The sequence below is a fragment of the Puma concolor genome, chromosome A3 (genome assembly GCF_028749965.1).
Source record: "Puma concolor isolate L17-30 chromosome A3, mPumCon1.1.hap2, whole genome shotgun sequence".
Classification (NCBI taxonomy): domain Eukaryota; kingdom Metazoa; phylum Chordata; class Mammalia; order Carnivora; family Felidae; genus Puma; species Puma concolor.
Genome location: NC_141669.1, coordinates 14,686,815 through 14,706,088, shown reverse-complemented (window position 1 = coordinate 14,706,088; position 19,274 = coordinate 14,686,815). Strand labels below are relative to the sequence as shown.

The window sequence follows — 19,274 nt, the reverse complement described above, 5'->3', positions numbered from 1 at the left end:
TTTAAAATCCCTAGGTCATTACAATAATGTGATTCCAATGTAAGACAATCCGTCTTACTCCCCAGGGAGGTAGTACTCCCTGGGCAGTCCACAATTTACTCTCATAGATGCACAGGGCCCTCCTGTCAAAAATACTCTCCTAAAGCCATCTCACTAGCCACCCACCCAATGTTATCATAGGGAAATCCCTTTCATTTGGTTAAAGTAACTCTGCTTCCCTTTGCCATATCCACAGGGATACAGGAAATGACAGAGACAGGGATTATATTATTGGTGTCAGAATAATCTAGAGGCTCTATATTCACTATCTCATAACACTTCTAATGCTTCCAGAATAGTATGAATCCTAGTTTATGTCACTTGTTTTGTTCATAAGTGCTTATTCTTCTTATCAGACCTTGCAAGTGTTAACCATGGTTGTAGACCTCTGTCCCTCCCTGCTGGTCACTGCTGACTTTGCCTAGTCTGGACTTCGTGGGAGTATTCAATCCATTCCCTACAGCCTGCTGGACTATTGGCTCCCAACCTGGCTACAGGCCAGGCTATTAGGGGTCTAAATTGATCCTAAAATTATTCTGAATCATGTATATCCTGAAGTTTCTCTCCATTTTAATGATCCACAATCACTTATCTGCATTACAAAATATCAAAAATGTTCTTCACACCCAAGTGCTTTCCTAAGTCTGAGAAAACTTACTTGACCACAGAGTTGGACCTGAACTGATAGGAGAACTTAGCATAAAGACTACAATGTTTTGTCAAACAAATATTAATGATTTTGATTATGAGATGCTGGCCCAGACTGTTAACAGGGACATATGCTCTGTATTACCATTCTGAAATAAAACAAAAACAAAAACAAAAGCAAAAAAAAAAAAAATTGAATGGAGCTAATGGAGATGCTAATTGGAATTCTGGACCCATGTACGCATTTTTCTTCATACCTTTGATGCAGAATCAACGAATGTGACTAGCATTTTCAGCATGAACATTTCTGATTGTCTCCCTCTGCTATATCCATAATGCAGTTGTTCTAGGAGTGTTCCTTTCTGTGAGATTTTAAAACTCCATCAAGGAACTTCACTGAGACAGCAGCTGCTCCCTTTAAAATACTCAGTTAAAAAATAATATATGATTTCAAAGACCTATTTAACCTTTGCACTGATATTTCAAAGCAGCAGTATATTCAATTAAAAAGCAACATTTAAAAACAGATAATATTTTTTGCAGTATCTTAGCAACAGGTGATTGAACCCATGCCTAGAACTAAGAGTTGAGATTTTGCCAAAAGGGCCACATACTAGTGATATCTTCTTTTAACAAATGGAATAAATCTAATATTGTTTTGGACCAGTTGTGCTGGATTACATCACAATATGAAATCCTGACAACAGAGCCACACTAAAGGGAGGACACAGTTTTGAAAGAGAAGAGCAAATACTATGAGTTCCTTTATACCTAAGCTTCAACTCAGGTGCCTAAAGCATGAATGATCAGGGGAGTTTCTTCCTGAGATTCCTGGTCATTCAGAATTCAGTTGTCCAACAGGGACCTCTGAGGCACAGAGCTCTGTTCCCATTCTTCATAGCCTTCCTCAAGCTGGAAGTTTAAGTAGAATTAAAATCAGTGACCCTTAGTCCATTTAAGAATTTGTTACAACCCTTACCCTGAAAAATTGCACCTTTGAAATACTCATGCAAAATATTTATGTGATTTGAGAAGATTTATAGAACAGGTGAAACTTAACTTTCAGTCCCATAATTATCCCATAATGTGTCCTGATCATAACTCCCTCTGTTGTATCTTGCTCACTCCTAAAACCTTAGTGGAACCAGGGAAAGGCAGGGTGACAGAGGTGACTAGTTCTATGATCCTGAGTTCGTGTCACTACATAACTTGCACATTCATATGAGCAAAAGGTGGAGTAAGAGTGTTGGCTGTAAAGTCACATTTGTGTTAATTGAGAATGAAATTCTTTTCTTTTTAAAGCACTCTGCCCTTGAGCATTTATGTGCCAATTGGCATAGATTCTGGTAGATACAGTATTAACCACTATGGAAACCCCCATTTAAAAAAAACTATAATTAAAACAACCTTTAACATACTCTGAGGAATGTCTTGTCAGGGCCACTTGTCCAGCTACATATCCCCAAAGTCCCAAGTATGTGATAACAACCTAATATGTTTGCTGCAATAATGAGATTATGTATGTGAAATATCTAACAGCATGGTAATATGTAGGTGCCAAGCATATTGTAGTAATTATTATCATTACTCCTGGATATAGCTATAATCTTATAGTGTGATGTAATTACTAGCAGCATCCCTGACTCAATTTAGGTGAAGCCAAAAGAGACCACACATTGAGATGGTGAACCGTTTAAAATATTTCTTAGGTCTGCTGGAATCTCTCCCTGATCAGAGGAAATCTAGCTCTCTTTTACAGTCAGTCATCCGGCAAATATTTACTATTTTCAGAGTCTAATTTATGCCAGGCACTGTGCTAGGTGCCAGAGATTCAAAAATAAGTACAATGTAGTCTCTGACTTTAAGAGATATATAATCCAGAAAAAGAAAGAGACACATAAAAAGATAATTGTGATGTCATGTGGAAATGAGATATATATGCACCCCATGTTATGGGAACACAAAGGAGGTCAAACTAACCTGAGTTGGCCAAGGAGTTGTCTTAGCCCAGGGTCTGTCAAAAACAGAGACTGAGGGAAAAGCTTATTTGCTAACGCTTGGGAGAGCAGCCCAGAGAACCAGAACAGAAGTAAGAAGGGAAGCTGCAGGAGGAACAAATGCAAAGATGAGGGGGTGCATTGCCCATTTGGGCACAGCCTCATGAGAAGAAAACATGGGCGGTTTTTCTTTTTCCCACATCATCTCAAGAAAGAGACATGCGCGGTATGAACTACCTGTTCTCAGAAGACTACATGGGGTTGAGGAAGGGTGAATACTTTCTCCAATGACTTTCTCCTGTCCCTGCCTCCCACTGGTAAAAATCTATTAACTCCTAGATTATGTCATCAGGCTTCCTTGGATCAGAGCCCTCAGGCATCTAGTCAGTCTCCCTTTGTCAGTCACATATTATATAAGACTCCTCAACCAGCAGCTGCAGCAACATGGCATCGTAACTATGGGACTAGCTCAAAATCATGCTCAGATCTTTTAGTCTGTAGGATACAAATGGCTAAGACCCAGAGCGAGGACTAGCAAAGCTGCATGGATCTGGGTAGCATAAGAAATATATTTTGTACAGAGAGAAGAGCGATGGCTTATCAGAAATTGTCAGAAGAAGCTAGACATTATGATTTGAGAGGGATCAGAGCATTTTCTGGTAAGAAACTTCATGCTTTAACAAAGATTAAGGTTAACAGGGCTTGAACCACGAGTATGAATATGAGAGAGAGGGAAGATAGTAAGTTGAGAGAGCAGATTTCCCCCTCTCGCAACTGTAGACATGATGGAAAAAATGGGAGCAACCAGAAGATCAGGAAACATTTCCTCCTGCAGAAACCTGCCTATATCCAAAGGAAATGCTTTCTTTCTAAGGATGCAGAGAATACTTCGTCTCTTTCATCCGCCTGCTCTCTTATGCACGCATTCATTCACCTAACATCTCCTCAGCTCTGCTTGCCAGGTGCCATAATAGGCATCTGGAGAACAGAGTGAATAGGTCACCCTCGAGGTGCTCACATCTGACAGTGACAGACACATAAACAATGCCCGGCAGTAAACTCTCCAGCAGATATGTGCAACAATGGGAGCGCAGAGGAAGGGACAGATTTCTCTTTTAAGGGAATAAGAAAATGCTCATCAATCCTAAAGGAGAAGTATGTAGGACAAGTCCTGGGGACAAAGGCTCAATTTGCTCTGCAAGGAATATAAAGCGAAATATCCCACTAGTGAGTACACCGGGTGAAAAGCAGAATTGGGAGGGGCCACGCTCTGTGACGGGACCCGGTGAGGGGTCAGTGTGATTGGAGGGAGCTTGGGTCTCATCCCAAGTCAGAAGGCAAACCAGTGGCAGACCTTGGGTGATGATTCAGGGTGCCTCACTTCCACCAGGCCAATCTGCCTACAAACTGACATGCTTCTCCCCATGGCAATCGAACACCAGTTCCAAAAACATCCCATGCGTTTATGGCTAGGCACGGCGGAACTACCCAAAAGGAAAGGACAGAGGATTTGTTCTTAGAGCACCATCCTACATGAGCCCACACCCAGTCATCCGCTGGAGAACGGCCTCCCCCGGCAACTCACCTTGGGGTCAGCTCACCAGAAATGTGCTTAGAGTCACAGCACAGCTGGCAGCAGATAACACCTCCCCTTGCCTTTGATCTGCGGGCATGGTGATTGTCAGACTGTGCATTGCAGCTGGTGATGAAAACACTAACAATACCCCAACCCCAACCCTTAACCCTGAACCACAGGTTGATAACGTTCTCTAGAGCAGGCATGGGTACGGTCTGGAGCCGGAGCCACAGCGTTTGAAGAAAAACCCAAATAGAGCCTCTCGAGTTTTTGGCCTGGCAGGATGTACCAGTGGTGCTGGGGATTTGCTCCTTTGCAGGCAGATGTCACATTCAAATGAAAGTTGTTTTATACACGGATCTGGAAAAAAAAAAAAAAACCCTAAGAATGTTTGCTATTAAACTCAGGCTGGCTGGCCCACCCCAAGCACTGAGACAATCTGCCTCTCAGATGCGAGGAAACTTGGAAGGATGTCTCTAGGCCTTGGCACAACACAGGCTTTCTGGGCCTTGGTGACATATAGGTGCTTTATAATGTAGCCCATTTGTTATGCTGTTTAAATATGTATATGCTGGGTACAGAAAGCTAATATCTGGAACAATAAGGTAATCCTATATGCTCTTCAATGAAAAACACGAGCAGAAGGCTATTTGCTGCCAGAATTCTGCCATTCCTACTTAATTCTGTCTTTCAGTTACATGATATCTCTGAAAGCATACTTTGCTAAAACTGCCTGGAGAAAATGAGCTACAAACAATATCCACTCTGCCTTTGAGAAGCAAGAGGTCAATGAGACATAGTTTTATTTGTGACTCAAAGAAACAACCAGAGAGAAGTTGTAGCTGAAGCCTACTTCTGGGCTGCCTAGTCCCCACTCCCACTGGCTGCTGTGCTTTGCCTAAAAGATGGTATGTGTGGGGATGCGTGGGGAGAGACGTGGGAGAGAAGAGGACGACGATGCTTTCCCACATACTTTGAAAAGAGCTTCATAGCAGAGAGGCATCAAGGCTTTTTGGCCTGTGAGTGGCCGGAGCCTCCTCCTGGCCTAGGCCATATGTTACAGTCAGGGTTGGAACAAAGAGCTAAATCAAAACTGAAACTGGTGGGGGTAGGGCTGCGGGGAGAGGAGGTAGTGAGTCCGTAGATAAGCAGGTGCCCATCTGAGCTCTGATGATGAGAGGCTCACAATGGCCCTGACAGCAGAAAGGGCTGGACTCAGGCTCAGCCAGGCTCCCGCAGGCAGTATGTGCGTGCTCACAGGTTCTCTGCTCCTGAGTGCTTTCTGTGCCTCCGAGATGAAACATACCCTGTGTGTACATTGGGGTGAGGTATTTATCCATCCTGACCTTGGACCATTTTGAAAATTGAATAATGGTCTTGAGTATACAGGGTTGCTGTAAGAAATCAAAATAACTGACATAAAATTGCCACCTACGGTGTCTGATATAAACTGGGATGTCTACAAACAGGCAGCTGTCTCAAGATATATACTCTGAAGAAGTACTCCTCTAAAAACATGCAAGATGAAGCCCTACCAGGTACCTAAAAAACAGGACTCCGTTGACTTTTCTCCTTCCCTGAACATACCCAGTGGCCACAAAAGGATCTGGTTAGCTCGGCTTCACCTCCCGTACCAATCCCTCTGAGAAGCCTTCACCAATTCTCTAGGACAGAAAGCTTTGTGAGCCATTTCCCTGCTTTTAATATCACAGAATATGTTGCACTTTGTTGTGATCTCCTGTATCTTTGTTTCCTCCACCAGCCTGTTAGCTCACTGCAACTTATGTCTTATTTAACTCTGTGTCCCCCATGGCTAAAATAAAGTGACTCGGAACAAGCACTTTAAACATATCTTATAAATAAATAAATGTACGAATAGATGAATAAATGAATAGGATTAAATGAATAGCTGTTTCCTCCATCTCCGAGCTGGAAGTTCAAACAGATTACTCAATCATGGATAGGCTTCCCCAGTCTTGTCGCTAACCATGAAAACACAGGCAGGGAAGCCCTCAGCAAACCACATCTTAAAGAGATGAGTTTGTGAGCTCTGTTTCTCCGGGTGACACTCTACTCTGCAGAATCATGCCGTTGTGTAAACCACTGGCAGACTCAGAGGGGCCCACTGCTTCAAGAGTGGGTGAGTTGAAATTGTTTCACAGCCAGAGTTAACTCACTGGAGCAAGTATCTTCTTCCTTTCTCTGAATGTTTACAGCATCATTTAGCTGGGACTTTCACGGTCCATTTCTATCTCAGAACAAAGCCTGGTTCAGGGCCACTCTCGTGCTTGTTGGCCCAGTTACACTCCCAAGAAGATATTTTTTTCAGAAGAAACATCAAAGCTCATCTATATTTGGAGGCAGCATAAAGCACACACCCAAATGACAAGTGTGGCTGATGTCTCCACAGGGCCATCTGTATCACCTTCTTTCTGGTCTCAGAAAAGTCCAGGAACAGATTAGCCATCTTGTTCTTGTGTTCACTTTATATTAAACACTCACCCTGTCTCTTGAGAGCAACTCTGATCTAAGGGATGTGGTAGACTGGGAAGACACACACCTACAATGGAGGTATAGACAGAAGAGGCGGTGGGTAAGAACATAGGAGTCATACCAAGAGTCATTTCAATCACAGAACATATTTTTGCCTTGTTAGACAAATAAACATCAGGAAAAGAAGAATCACAAGAAGTCTTTATACTTCTGTGCTATCTTTCATCTATCCACATTTACTGAGTCCTGACATGGTTTAAATGTCCATACATGGGTCTGGAGCTGCTTGCATCAGACCCTGGAGAATCAGGTTCCCTCATGTTCTGCAGGAGATTGACAGAGGGCTCAAAAAGTAAGTAAATGTTCTTTTCATCCTATGTTAATTCACGAGATACTTAGAGAAGGTAACTTTAGATTTTCAACTAAGTGGGTTTGCAAATATTTTACCCCATTTTTAGATAAACTTAATGCCAATAATTTGCAATGATTAACAATTCTTTGAGTCCCTGAAGGGACAGAACCTTTTGCTCCAAGATTGCTCTCCAAACAATTGAGAGTGAACCAGGTACTTTCTCTTTAAGGAGGCAGGCTTCTAAAGAAGCACATGATGCTTAGTTCAGTGTCTTTTCCTAACTCGCAAATTGGGTAACTCCTTCCTCCTCCAAAGAAGTGAAAATGGGTAGAGAGGACTGGACTGTTCCATGGACTAAAAGTCCCTCCATATGGAAATAGATAGAGTCTATCATGTTGCTAATGCTCACAGCTACCACCTTGGACTGAGAATGGCTTGCTCCTCTGCTAGTAAGGGTATAGCTAGTCCTACTTTGTTAGTTAGACCTTAGCAAAATCATGATGAAATAGCAGGCAATGAAGATTACACCTGCTGTTGTAGTATATCCGTAAAAAAACAAATAATCCAGCATTTAGGTAAATGTTCTTCTCTCTTAATGGGATTTTGTTCCCCTTATTCCACTCTAGGAGAAAAAAGTAATCACCAAAAAGTTGATTAATACCTGCTATTTATTCAGAATCATAACAGCAAGTTCTGGTCAGGGTCAACAAACACATATATTTGCCCAGTTTCTCAAAACTTCTGCAACTAAAATTATATGCCACAAATTTGATGGTCAAAATAATTATACTCTAGGAATGGGCCTCACACAGATTAAGGATATTTCTCAGAGACCACTTACTAAGACCGGATAATTAACAGACATTTCAGATATATGTTGAATGCTTAAGATGGAATTTATTATTTCTCACAAAGATTAATTTAAAAATTATTACTCAAAAATTTCCATTTTCCAAGCATTATTGCTAGCCTGGCTTTACTGCATTGACATTTAAAACAAATAAAATAGGGTCATGATTTCTGTCAGTTAAATAAATATATTCTGTTGAAGCTTAAATTATCATCCATCTTAGCAAAGGGTCATATATTATATTAGCAGTCAGTGACTGATTAGTTATTTATTCTCTTAAAGAGTAACTGAAGGAGATTAATATTCTGATAAGCTTGTCACTGATTTCTGGGGAGTGCCTGGCTTTCTTTCATCACATGAACTATAATGTGTCAGACATAAATTCCATTATAATTACAATTAGTGCTAATGCCTCCCAAATTATATTTAATGGAAAGGTCATTATTTTAACTACAAATAATTTCTTTCTTAAAAGTTTCAAATGGATTTACACACACACACACACACACACACACACACACACACACACACAGACACACACACAAAATCACAGTTAAATTAATGTTGAAGAAAGAACAGTAAGTAAATCAGAAGGAGATAGGTAAAAATAAACAAATAAATAAAAGACGGTGTATTTTGCTTATTTTTCCAGCTGGGTTTCATTTTTCACCCATGTTCCACCATGTTGATTTTTCGATGATAGTGGAAGAGGAGTGGGAAGCAGGGGAAGAGAGGAAGAAAGAGAAGGTGGGCGCTCATATTGGCCAAGTACTGGGTATGCTCCCAACACAGGGCAAGATGCTTACAAATCCCTTCTTTTACTTCTTATAATACCCCCATGAAGTAGATATGTGTCCTAGTTTACAGAGTAACAAAGTGATCTTCCTAGAGGTTAAATCTCTCAAGCAATTTTACGCCACCAGGAATATGAGGAAGTGAAAATTAAGCCAAGGCCTGTCCAGCTCCAGACTTCCCATTGCCATAGGCAATGGCTGTTGCTGCTCATTCTGTTGGGACTGACCACTGCTGGCAAGAACTCCACATTCCCAACTGGGTGGATGGGTAAAGACCGGACCTAGGTTATGCCAGGTTATGTGATGAAGAGACCACAAGGCTGCCACGTGGTAGTACTAAGTCCTTCTCTGATTCTTCTGTGAGCTGGGTTCCCCTGGGCATTTCTTACCAGATATTTCTAAAAGCATCAATGAATAGACAGAATACAAGAGACAAACAACGATAATAACTGAGCCAGTGTCTTGGCAGCATGACTGTATTGCTTCTTAACATGAAAACAGCAAGTTATGAAATGACCATGTTGTGAAATGGCCATGAGATGTAGAATTAAAAGACCAAAGTTTGAAGCCCTAAGGAGCTCAACATAAATTAAAAACAAACAAAAAGGCCTATTCGGTATAGGTTTCAAAATATGCACATGCACCCACACATACACACACACGTGACATAGAATTTACTTTGATAAACTATTTAGAAATAAGAACACATTGAGTGCCTCTAATTATACGACCTTGTACCAAGACACTTCTTGAGTCTGAGCCTCAGTTTCCTCATCTACAAATAGAAAGATTGGGTCCTTTCAGTGAGAACAAGTGAGAACTTGCTAGAACTATAAATTCTTGGGCTCCACCCTAGAACACTAAAGTAGGTCATCTAACATGAGTCCCTATGAATCTCTAAAAGTGTCTACATCCAATAATAAAGGCAACCTCTTCGTACTGTACTTTGCAAATCATTTTAGTATAGAGTGCTTTATTTAGTGAGGACAACAAATGCTCATTTAGCATCAACTATGTGTCAAGTGAAGGCATTCTTTGATATATGGAGCCTCAGCTGTCTATTGGGGAGGAAAAGGCAAGCCCACAGAAAATCAGGCATGACAAGTGCAATGTGAGAGGTAATCTCTGGGAAGACAGAAGAGGGACAAGTGACTGTAGGGAAGCACCTTAACTCTGGTAGGTGAAGCGGGAAGGAGAAGAAGGGAAGAACTCAGGTTATAATAGAAGGCTTCCGGGAGAGGGAAACTTTGAGGTCTGCACATTAAGTCCAATGAGAAAATGATCAATTTACATATTTTACAGGAGAAGCTGAAGATCATAGCAAAATGTCCAAGTTCACACAGCCATTGTATGAAAGAGATGAAATGTAAAGACAGATCTTTGGACTTAGAAAGTCCTATTTTATTTGATTTTGTTCTGATAGTAAAGCAACTAGTAGAACACAATGGATCTGCAACCCCTTCCCCATCTCACGCTCCCAGAATAAAGAATAATCCCTATAGGTCTAGGGGGAGGGAAGTCCTTCAGTAGTCAGTGAGGCAGCAGTGGCAGAGAGCTGGGGCCAGGCAGTCACCAGTGAGCCTATTAAATGTATCAGATGTCATCGGTACCTCCTTTATCCTTCTCACTTTGGACCTCACAGGCTGATAAGAAGGGGAAAGCGTTATAACCCAGAAGTAAAACTGTTGCGTGATTATAACCCTGACAGCCTCCCTCTAATGAGCTTCCCTGCAGATAGGGACAGGGGAGAGTGCTTTGATCTCCATGAGCAGAAGGCTGAAAGGACCACTGTTTGGAGCAAAGCCGTCTGATGGGGTCCAGTCTTCCAGTAATCAAAGTCACAAGCTACCATCTGAGCCATTTGTGAACCACAGATAAGATTAGCTGCTCATTTGATAGATCAACCACCGCCATCAATGGAGGCTAATTGTATCTGAAATATGACCAGGGAAGTGTCAGCTCCTGGAGACAAGCGCTTCCTTTATCCTGGGTTTTTAGCAGAAACAACATTTTTCGCTTGAAAACTTGAGCAACATGTTAATGTGTGCAGCACTTTTTTTCTTTTTAGCCCCCGCCATAAGACAAGAGGAAATGTGGGGGTTCGTGGAATGAGATATCAATCTGCACACATATTTTTACAAAGATCCTGCATTATGGTGTCAAAGAATATGTAATTTGGGGGTGCAAGGCTGTGGGTCCAGGGATACCTGTACCATGGAATTCTTACATAGTTTCCAAATAAAAAAAGGAAAGTGCCCAGACTTTGGAAAATCATGTCTAGGAATACTAGCTTTGAAATTCTAAAGTGTTTTATGCTGTAGGAAAAGAAGAGATGACCCGGTCATTCTGAATTTGAAGGCTTTATATGGGTAGCATTTTGCCTTGGAAGCTGATGTGACTGACAGCTTTCCTTTTCTTCAAATTTATTCCCATGTCTGTAGAACTTGAGGTCTAAATGAATCATGATCAGGCAACTTGGACAGCCCTTACACTCTAGCAAATGAAGAAAGCTCATTTTTCGACTCTAGACCCACTGAAGTTGGTTCTTTGCTGCAGATCACCCACTCTTCCGCATTCCCTAGGCGTATTGCGGTACAAGCATGAGGAAATTTGGTTTCTCATCCTCTGAATGTTTCTGTGTATGATGGTAAGCCATTTTAGCCTTCCTCTTTTATTCCCCACTCCCATCTCTCACCACTGCAGTCGGGCCTCTCTATTTCCGGCCTAGTCCACTATAGCTCTTAAATTGCTATGTTGTTCCTGTGTCCAGGCGGCTAGTAAAGGCTGCCTGAAAATGGCAAGGTATGATGAGAAGCACCTCATTATGGCTCCCAAAATACATAGACCCAAAATAGCTCTGCACAGTTGGGGTAAGAAAAGAAGGAGGAGACCGAGAACAGAATGTCTCCCACCCTGTGTAAGAGCTAGAGGAAAGTTCTGTCACCTTCTCACAAAGATTCAAGCTATGATGACCTTGCAGGGCTCATTTTCATGGACCTTCGCCTGCTTGGGCTGACACCCTGTCCTGCGAGCATCTCACAATTCAGGTTTAGAAATTACCTTAACCTTGCAGAAGATGGTGATTATGGTAATAGCTCTCCAGTAGAACCACCAGGTCCCGCTCTCAGAGCCACAGAACATTACAGGAGGAACAGCCTTTATAATTAACAGCACCTTATAATGAAGCAGGTACTGTGCAAAGCATATTTCAGTCTATAACTCTTAATCCTCACCAACTTCTGCAGGAGTTAAAGTTATTATTTCTGCCTTAAAGATGAAGAAACGAAGACTCAGAAAAGTTAATCATATTGCCCCAGGAACACAGCTAGTAAGTGACTGGTACGTGAAACCAGATTAGGAGCACAGCTAGGAACAACTCTGCAACACAGATGCGTAGCCACTTTTCCCAAGTTTCATAATCACTTAGGAGACAGCTGGAACTGGTACTCAGTACTCTCAATTCCCAGACCATTTCCCTGCTTACTCTGTGGTTGCTCCAAAGCATGGGGCAAATCCACTCTGCACCTAGGACACACTGGGATGCTGTCCGAAGGGATGGCAGGAGAAAGCCCTCCTATACCCAAGAGGACTACACAAAACATTGAGAACCGAGTGTTGATTTCTGACCTCTAATATAAAGCATGAGTTTACTTTTTAGAACACTCTATGACTCAGAGTTATAAATTCCCCATTCTAGGATTCTAGATAACTAACAATTGCACTACTTGACCCAGTTATTAACTTCACATACTACAATTCTGAGATTTGGGGATCTTAGTACCTCGCTAGGTCCTGTCTGATCCTTAGCAAACAGGCTGTGAAATCAAGAGACTAAACTGAGATGCAGTATAAAATAATCCATGACTGCCACATCCTGTGCCCTCAGATCTCAGGAATTAAGATGTGCAGAAAGTGCTCTGAGGTCAAGGGTAGATAGGTCCTTTCCTTCAGCATTGTGGGTGAAGAAAAGTATTTGCCACAGGATGGGGAACACTACCTACTGTTTGAGGAGCTTCTGCAGGCCTGCTGCCCTATAACTATGGCTCCACTATAAGCATCTCAGGCTGCTACAAGGAATCTGGCTTTTTGTTTTTCCCTTGACCTTACTCACATTTTCTAAGTTCTTACCCCTCCATGCAGTTTTGTCTCATATCTGGCAAAAGCTCTTTAGCCATTCTCACCATTTTGGCTCTCTGGAGCAAAATTTAATTTAACTTAACAGTGCTTATAGAGCAAGCTCTGTGCTGGGGCTCAGGAAAACACGCAGGGCCTAGTCCTCCGGGCATCATGGGACCACACCTAGAGGTCAGACTTCCCCAGGAATTAAGTTTCCCCAGGATTCCAAATAGGAAAGGAAGATAATTCCAACACTGCCTCCAAAGTCAAGAGGTCTGGGTTGGTGCTAATTCTATCTCAGTCAGCTGTCTCACTTTGGGCAAGTCCTGGTTTTCTTCTCTGGACCTCAGTTTGTACATTTCAAAAAGAGGGGACCCTTTGGCTCTTACTCTAAGTCCATGTGATTCTAAATCTTTCCATATCATCTCCAGGGCACATTCTGAAAGAGGCTTATTCTCAAAAGACACTAAAAGATGAGTATAGAGGGACATTCTACAAAACACCTGACCACTAGCCTTCAGACATGTCAAGGCCATGAAAGACAAGAAAGGACCGCGAAGCTGTCCTGGATTGGAGGAGACAAAGGAAACATGACATCTAAATGCAATTCGTGGGATCCTGATTGGATTCTGAAACAGAAAAGGGACACTGGTGGAAAAACTGGGTAAAGTCTGTAAGTCCACAGTTGAGTCAAGAATATTATGTCAATGCCAATTTATTTGTTTTGATATCATTGTTTTAGGTAAGATGTTAGCATTAGAGGAAGCTGGGTGAGAGGTATATGGGGGCAGTCTACAGTATCTTTGCAAATCTTCTTTAAGTCAAAGATTATCTCCAAATAAAAAAATTAAAAATAATAAAAACTTGAATATCTATTTTCCCAAAAAGTGAGACTATAAATTTCTTAAGGGGTCTTCTTTTATCTTTCAGTATATTTCTTCAGGCCTAGCATAGAGGTGTCTTTCAGTAAGTTCCCAAACCGTTATTAGAATTAAGTGGGTCGAAAATTATTTACAACCACAATTTAACTGGAACAGAGCGACATGTAACCTTGTCATTGTTATAAGAAGTTAATATTGCAATTGTGGTATTTCTACAACTAGAACATACAAAAAAGTCTGGGAAAATGCCATTGTTTCCTGGGACCAAGGCAAAGAAATCTCTCCACGTTCAAGGCAGATAGCCAGTCTGATTTCGGAAAATAAAAAGGAAAGAAAGAAAAAGTAACAACACAAAAGATCAAGTGGCTCCTTTTAAAAAACCATCATCGTTGCTATTTGGACTAAGCCAGAAGCTCCAGATAACAGTAACCACTGAAGAAGAAAAGGAACAAAAAAGCCTCGGAGCTTTCAATTTGTTTTTCATAATAAATGAATTGCCCCCACCAAAATGCAGCCTTGAGGAGTTAATTAAACAGCTGCCCCCACGGCTGATTCTGAGATGTTAGAAGGCCCGTGACAGGCTGCTAAACAAATGGGGCAATAAAGGTGTGGGCTGTTTGGCTTGATTGAAGAGCCTGAGTTTTTCACCCCTAGTCTCTAAACCATCTGGAAGTGAGTTTGTGGAATGTGGGATGGCAGCCTCTCTTCCCTTATCTACTGATAAGATTCTCAGCCTCAAACACGTGTACTGGAAAGTCAGGGAGCAAATATTTCAGACCTTAAACAACTTGCAGATCCTCCCTCTAAAGTTCATGTTGTGCTATAGCACGGAAGGAAGGACACTCATCTCACATTTTCCCCCTCCAGATCTCGGGCTTTTGACGTCAAAATGAGCCAAGACTGCAAAGTTGACTTAGAGGAAAATTGCGTTTTGGTTCTGATTCATGAGTGTCACCCACCTTCTCTGAGTCCCACAGACGTTAGGCTACAAAAGTCAGGCTTCTGAGAGCTGGCCTCGGATGAGACTGCCATGCAAAGGAGGTTTAAGTGAGCAAAGAATTTGAGGATGAGGGCCAGTATCTATGTTTATGACTGCTGGTCTAGCTGGATCCTAAAAAACAAAATATCTGAGGATGGCCCACAGGCTACAGCTACACTGACAAGGGGTTCAGGTTCCCGACATCAGAAAGGCTTGGCTGTTGGGAATGAAACAAATCTGGAAATTATCCTTATTGCTTTTAAAGCCTAAAAATGAGAGAGTGTATGGCGTGTGTATAGCTATGGTGGTGGGTATGAGGTATGAGGTTGTATATGGGAGTCAGGGTACAATTAAACTGGGCTGAACACAGTAAGAAAAAAAATCATAATTAGATGAAGCTATTAACATCATGGGTGAGACACACACACACATATATACATGCGCCACAGACACAGAAGAACTGAAGGGATGCTGTAGCTTGAAAAAAAGCTTTCAGAATTCTGTCATTTAATCTTTCATTCAATCCTCTATTTTCAAGTCCCTAGATGTTCCAGGCACTAAGTGCACCCCAGGAATATAAAATCAGGTGATACATTTAAACCTTGTCCTTGAGGAGTATGCCATTCACTGGAAAAGGCAGAATAATCCAACAGTTACAGGACATAGTGATAAGGGCCACCATAAAAGCAAGTTAAGATTGTCCTGAGAGGCCAGAGGTGGAGTGACAGTGAACAGAAAATATCTACTGTGCCATCTCTTTTTCAAAACAGGAGATGATTCTCCCATTACTGGCTCATCCAACCTCAAACTGATCTTTAAACTCAAAGAAATAGTAAGACTTTCCTATTGGTTTGTGGAGCTGGAAAAATGCAATGGCAAAGTTGATCACAATTTTTCTCCTCTCTGGTCTTAAAAATCTCATGCTTAAGCTGCTTGAGCGACTAATAAAATTATTTTTAAAACAACAGAAAAATCACCAGTCAATTTCATTTATCACTCAAATGTTCTTTTAAAGTACCTACTCTGTGCCCAGTGCTGGCTCCTTCAATCTTAACTCTTTCGAAAGGGGACACTCTGGTCTTAACTTCTTATAAAACTCGGTGCGTCTCCTCCAGCACGATAATTTGAGAGCATAAAGAAGGATGATATTTTTAAAAAGACTTAACTGGTTTCATAGTGGAAAAGTGATCCTATTTCCCTTTCTTGACGAGAAGCAAAGTGATCATTTTATCTACACAATCTCGCTAGAGTCACCCGGGTTGTCTAATGGCATTATAACTAATTGCGAAGTAAAACAAAGATAAGGATAGTTTATTGGACAAAACAATTTCAAACAATCCCAGCTCTAGTGAAACCAAACCAATGGAGTTCCTTTACACACTGCTGTGATATTAATATAATGTTCTTGTGAAACGAACACCGGGCAAATAAACAGGCAAGCACAGCAGATATGAAAGATGATCTGTGATAAGCTTATGGTGAAATCAACGGCTCTCCTGAACCTATTACAGCTCTTTAAGGGCCCCATGTCTGTACTCTCTCACAGACATGGGGCCTTAACTAACTTAACTAACTCTGTCCTCTGAGTTGATAACTTTTTTATATTATATTCGTACAATACCCTGAAAATGCCCAAAACAGGCATTCTAAGTTCCCTCTACAGATCTTCACATATGAACTCTGTTGATTTTACCAATTGTGCTCCCGGGTTTAGTTTCTCTAGCTAAGTGAGGAAAAGGCTTCTGCTTCCAGAGGTCAAGCATTATCTTGATTTAGCAGGTTGGGCCCCTGAATCACTGCTATGCTCAGTAGCAAAGAATGCAGGCTGGGAAGGATTAATTACCAAAGCCAGTAATCCTGACTCCAACCTCCAAAAATATGGGGAAGTCCAAAAAAAATCTTGAAAGTGATTTGCAACATTCTGTTCAAATCAGCCTCATGAGTAATGTCACTTTGACACCTCTTACCCATGTAAACATAATTATCGCAGACACATCAGCTATTCCTCTGAACCTTCTCCTTTTCACCCTAAGGCTCAATTTCCCCTCCTCTGAAAGAAGATCAACATAGTTTTACTAATAGCTTCTTCCTCAGTCTTTCTAGTGAAACAAATATACTCAAAGTGTGAGAATGCCAGTAGCCTGTTTTATGACAAATCATGTGTACTCCCACAGGCATGGGAAAAAAAAAAATTAATTATGTACTTTGGTCTCAAGCCCAGGGGACATAGATTCTCTTGGCAAATTCTGGAAAGTTGGACCAAACCTTGCAATTCCTGTCATTCCATATCAGTGAAATCTCAGTTTATTAGGAAGTAACCATAGAAGAAATTCCCAGTTGACCATTAAAATGCCTGAACAGGTACTACTTTCTTTCACTTACTTTGATCTGGGCTCAGTGAGCTCAAGTGTTGCCACAAGACCATATGTCTGCTGGTATCACAGAAGTAATTCTATGAATGAAAATATTTACAGCTGAGGTTATTCATCCATTAAGGTAAATAAAAGGCATCACTGATGTGATGTGTGTGTGTGTGTATATAATACACATATTACATACATACATACCTACAATGTCCCGCTACCTGCCTAAGCAAGGGTCCTAGGCTGAGAATGCTGAGAGTATCTTAATACATCCCCTCCATCCATACAAGTTAAATGAATTAGAAAAATTAATAAGAAATGTAGAAAAACAGTATCTCACAATAAATGGTACAAACATGGTTTACTTAACATTTGGAACCTAATACCATAGCTAGTGTCTGGGCATAAATATAATTAAATCTAAATAACTTAAGAAGAAGAAAATGTGTGAAAACAGCTGATATGGGAAAGAACGTAATTGTCAAGGGATGCTAAAATGTCAGTTTATTATGCACATGAACCCAATACGTGTCACATAAGGAATTCTTTTCCTTCACAGTAAACCATCAGGGATTTCTAAAAATAATATTGTACCAAAGGAACGGCTTGATGAACTTCAGATTTAGAAACTTACATCCATGTCCACTGTGTCCAGCTCATGTTTTGGAAGGAGGCACATCCTGAGACTTGATGGAAAGAAAGGTGATTCTAATGGCTGTGTGCTCGCTCTGTTGGTCCTTTAAACATATCTGGAAATTAACATTGAAGAATTGTTATTACAAGTACACGTTTTTTTCTCCTTTGAGCCTGCATCATATATATAAGATTATATTTTCATCCATCATTCCTTTGGACAAGGTCAAGTGGGAAGGCAGGTTTGTTCTATAGCCTCAAGGGAACCAGGGCATCAGAGTGGAGGGGGTGGTGGCAGGTGTGTTAGGTCACGTCACTCCTAAATGTTATGCTCAAAGCTCCATGTTCCCTAAACACAGGTGAGGGGCTGTGTTACATGATTACCTGGAGCTGGAACTCTCTTGTGAACTTACGTTCTCTAACACCTCATTTTGTCTCCAAGAGAGTCCCACTGCTCTTAGGATTGTGTTCAAATTCTTAATCAGTCATTCAAGGTGTTTAGCTCTAGCTAAACACTGCATCCTCTTCCCTCACAACTCACTCCTACTCCCCTCTATTCTCTCACTTTCCACAAAACATGCATTCATGTGTGTGCTTAGTTAGTACTCATGGCAGGCTTCTTATGTGCCAGCACTGATCCAGGCCTTGGGGCTACAAGAATGAACAAGACACTCACAGAATGTCCTTCCACTCATGGAGTTTATATGGGGAGAAGGGCACTGTGAAAGACAATAAACACAAAAGCCAATAAGTAAGTGAATAGTATTTAAGTAACAATAAGTGTTAGGGAGATAAAGAGGGAATTTCCATGAGGAGGCAGAGAGAACCTCTCTAACTAGAATGGTCAGAAAGACCTCATTGTGGATGTGACGTCTAGGCAAAACCTCTATACAAATAGAAGGAATCGCAAATGCAAAGGCCCTGAGCTAGGAATAAAGTTGGCTTGTTTAGGGTGCAGAAAGAAGCCCAGTTTGGCTGAAGTAGAGTAATTGAAAAGATTACAAAGGTTTTTGACAGTTGATGGCAGTAGGCAGAATCCTAAGATGGCTCCCAAGATTTCTCACAGAAAATGGCCTTTTCCACTATACTCCGTCATATTCCCTCTAGTCCATGATGTATGAGATAGCCAGAAGAAAGGTTATCTGGAGTTTTTTCTGCATATCCAAATATATTTAGTTTCATTTCAATTGTTTTATTTATGTTATCTTTTTTTAAATTTTTTATTTGCCTGTTTAAAAAATTTATACAGGTTTATGTTTCTTTTAATGAGATTTAGTTCTTCCCTCCCTTTTTGTACTTACTAAGTGGGCCATAATTCACAAGCTGGGTCTGAGAATGGGTTAATCCCTTTGCAGACTGGGTATAGCTGAGTTTCCGCCCTTGGTTCAAATGCTAAGTGAACCTGCATAACCAGCTTCAGGTGCAGTTTAATCTTTGGGCCACTGTTTATTTGTCAAAGGCCTTGCTGTGCACTCCTGTAGGTCAAAAGGCACAGAAATGAGAGGTGGCAGAGAGGTCAGGCCCTGGGGAACTGTGGAAACAGCCAGGACTCC

The 19,274-nt window shown here is 41.2% G+C and overlaps 1 long non-coding RNA gene across 2 annotated transcripts in view; it reads right to left on the bottom strand.

Moving 5' to 3' along the window:
• The window catches only part of LOC147582265 (uncharacterized), a 276,555-nt gene that overhangs the window by 19,585 nt on the left and 237,696 nt on the right, over positions 1-19,274 (bottom strand). For both annotated transcript variants that reach the window (XR_015248904.1, XR_015248905.1), the window contains exons 2-3: positions 17,723-17,837; positions 17,108-17,177 (exon numbers count right to left, since the gene is read on the bottom strand). This is a non-coding gene — a long non-coding RNA (uncharacterized LOC147582265). The remainder of the gene's footprint in view (positions 1-17,107; positions 17,178-17,722; positions 17,838-19,274) is intronic.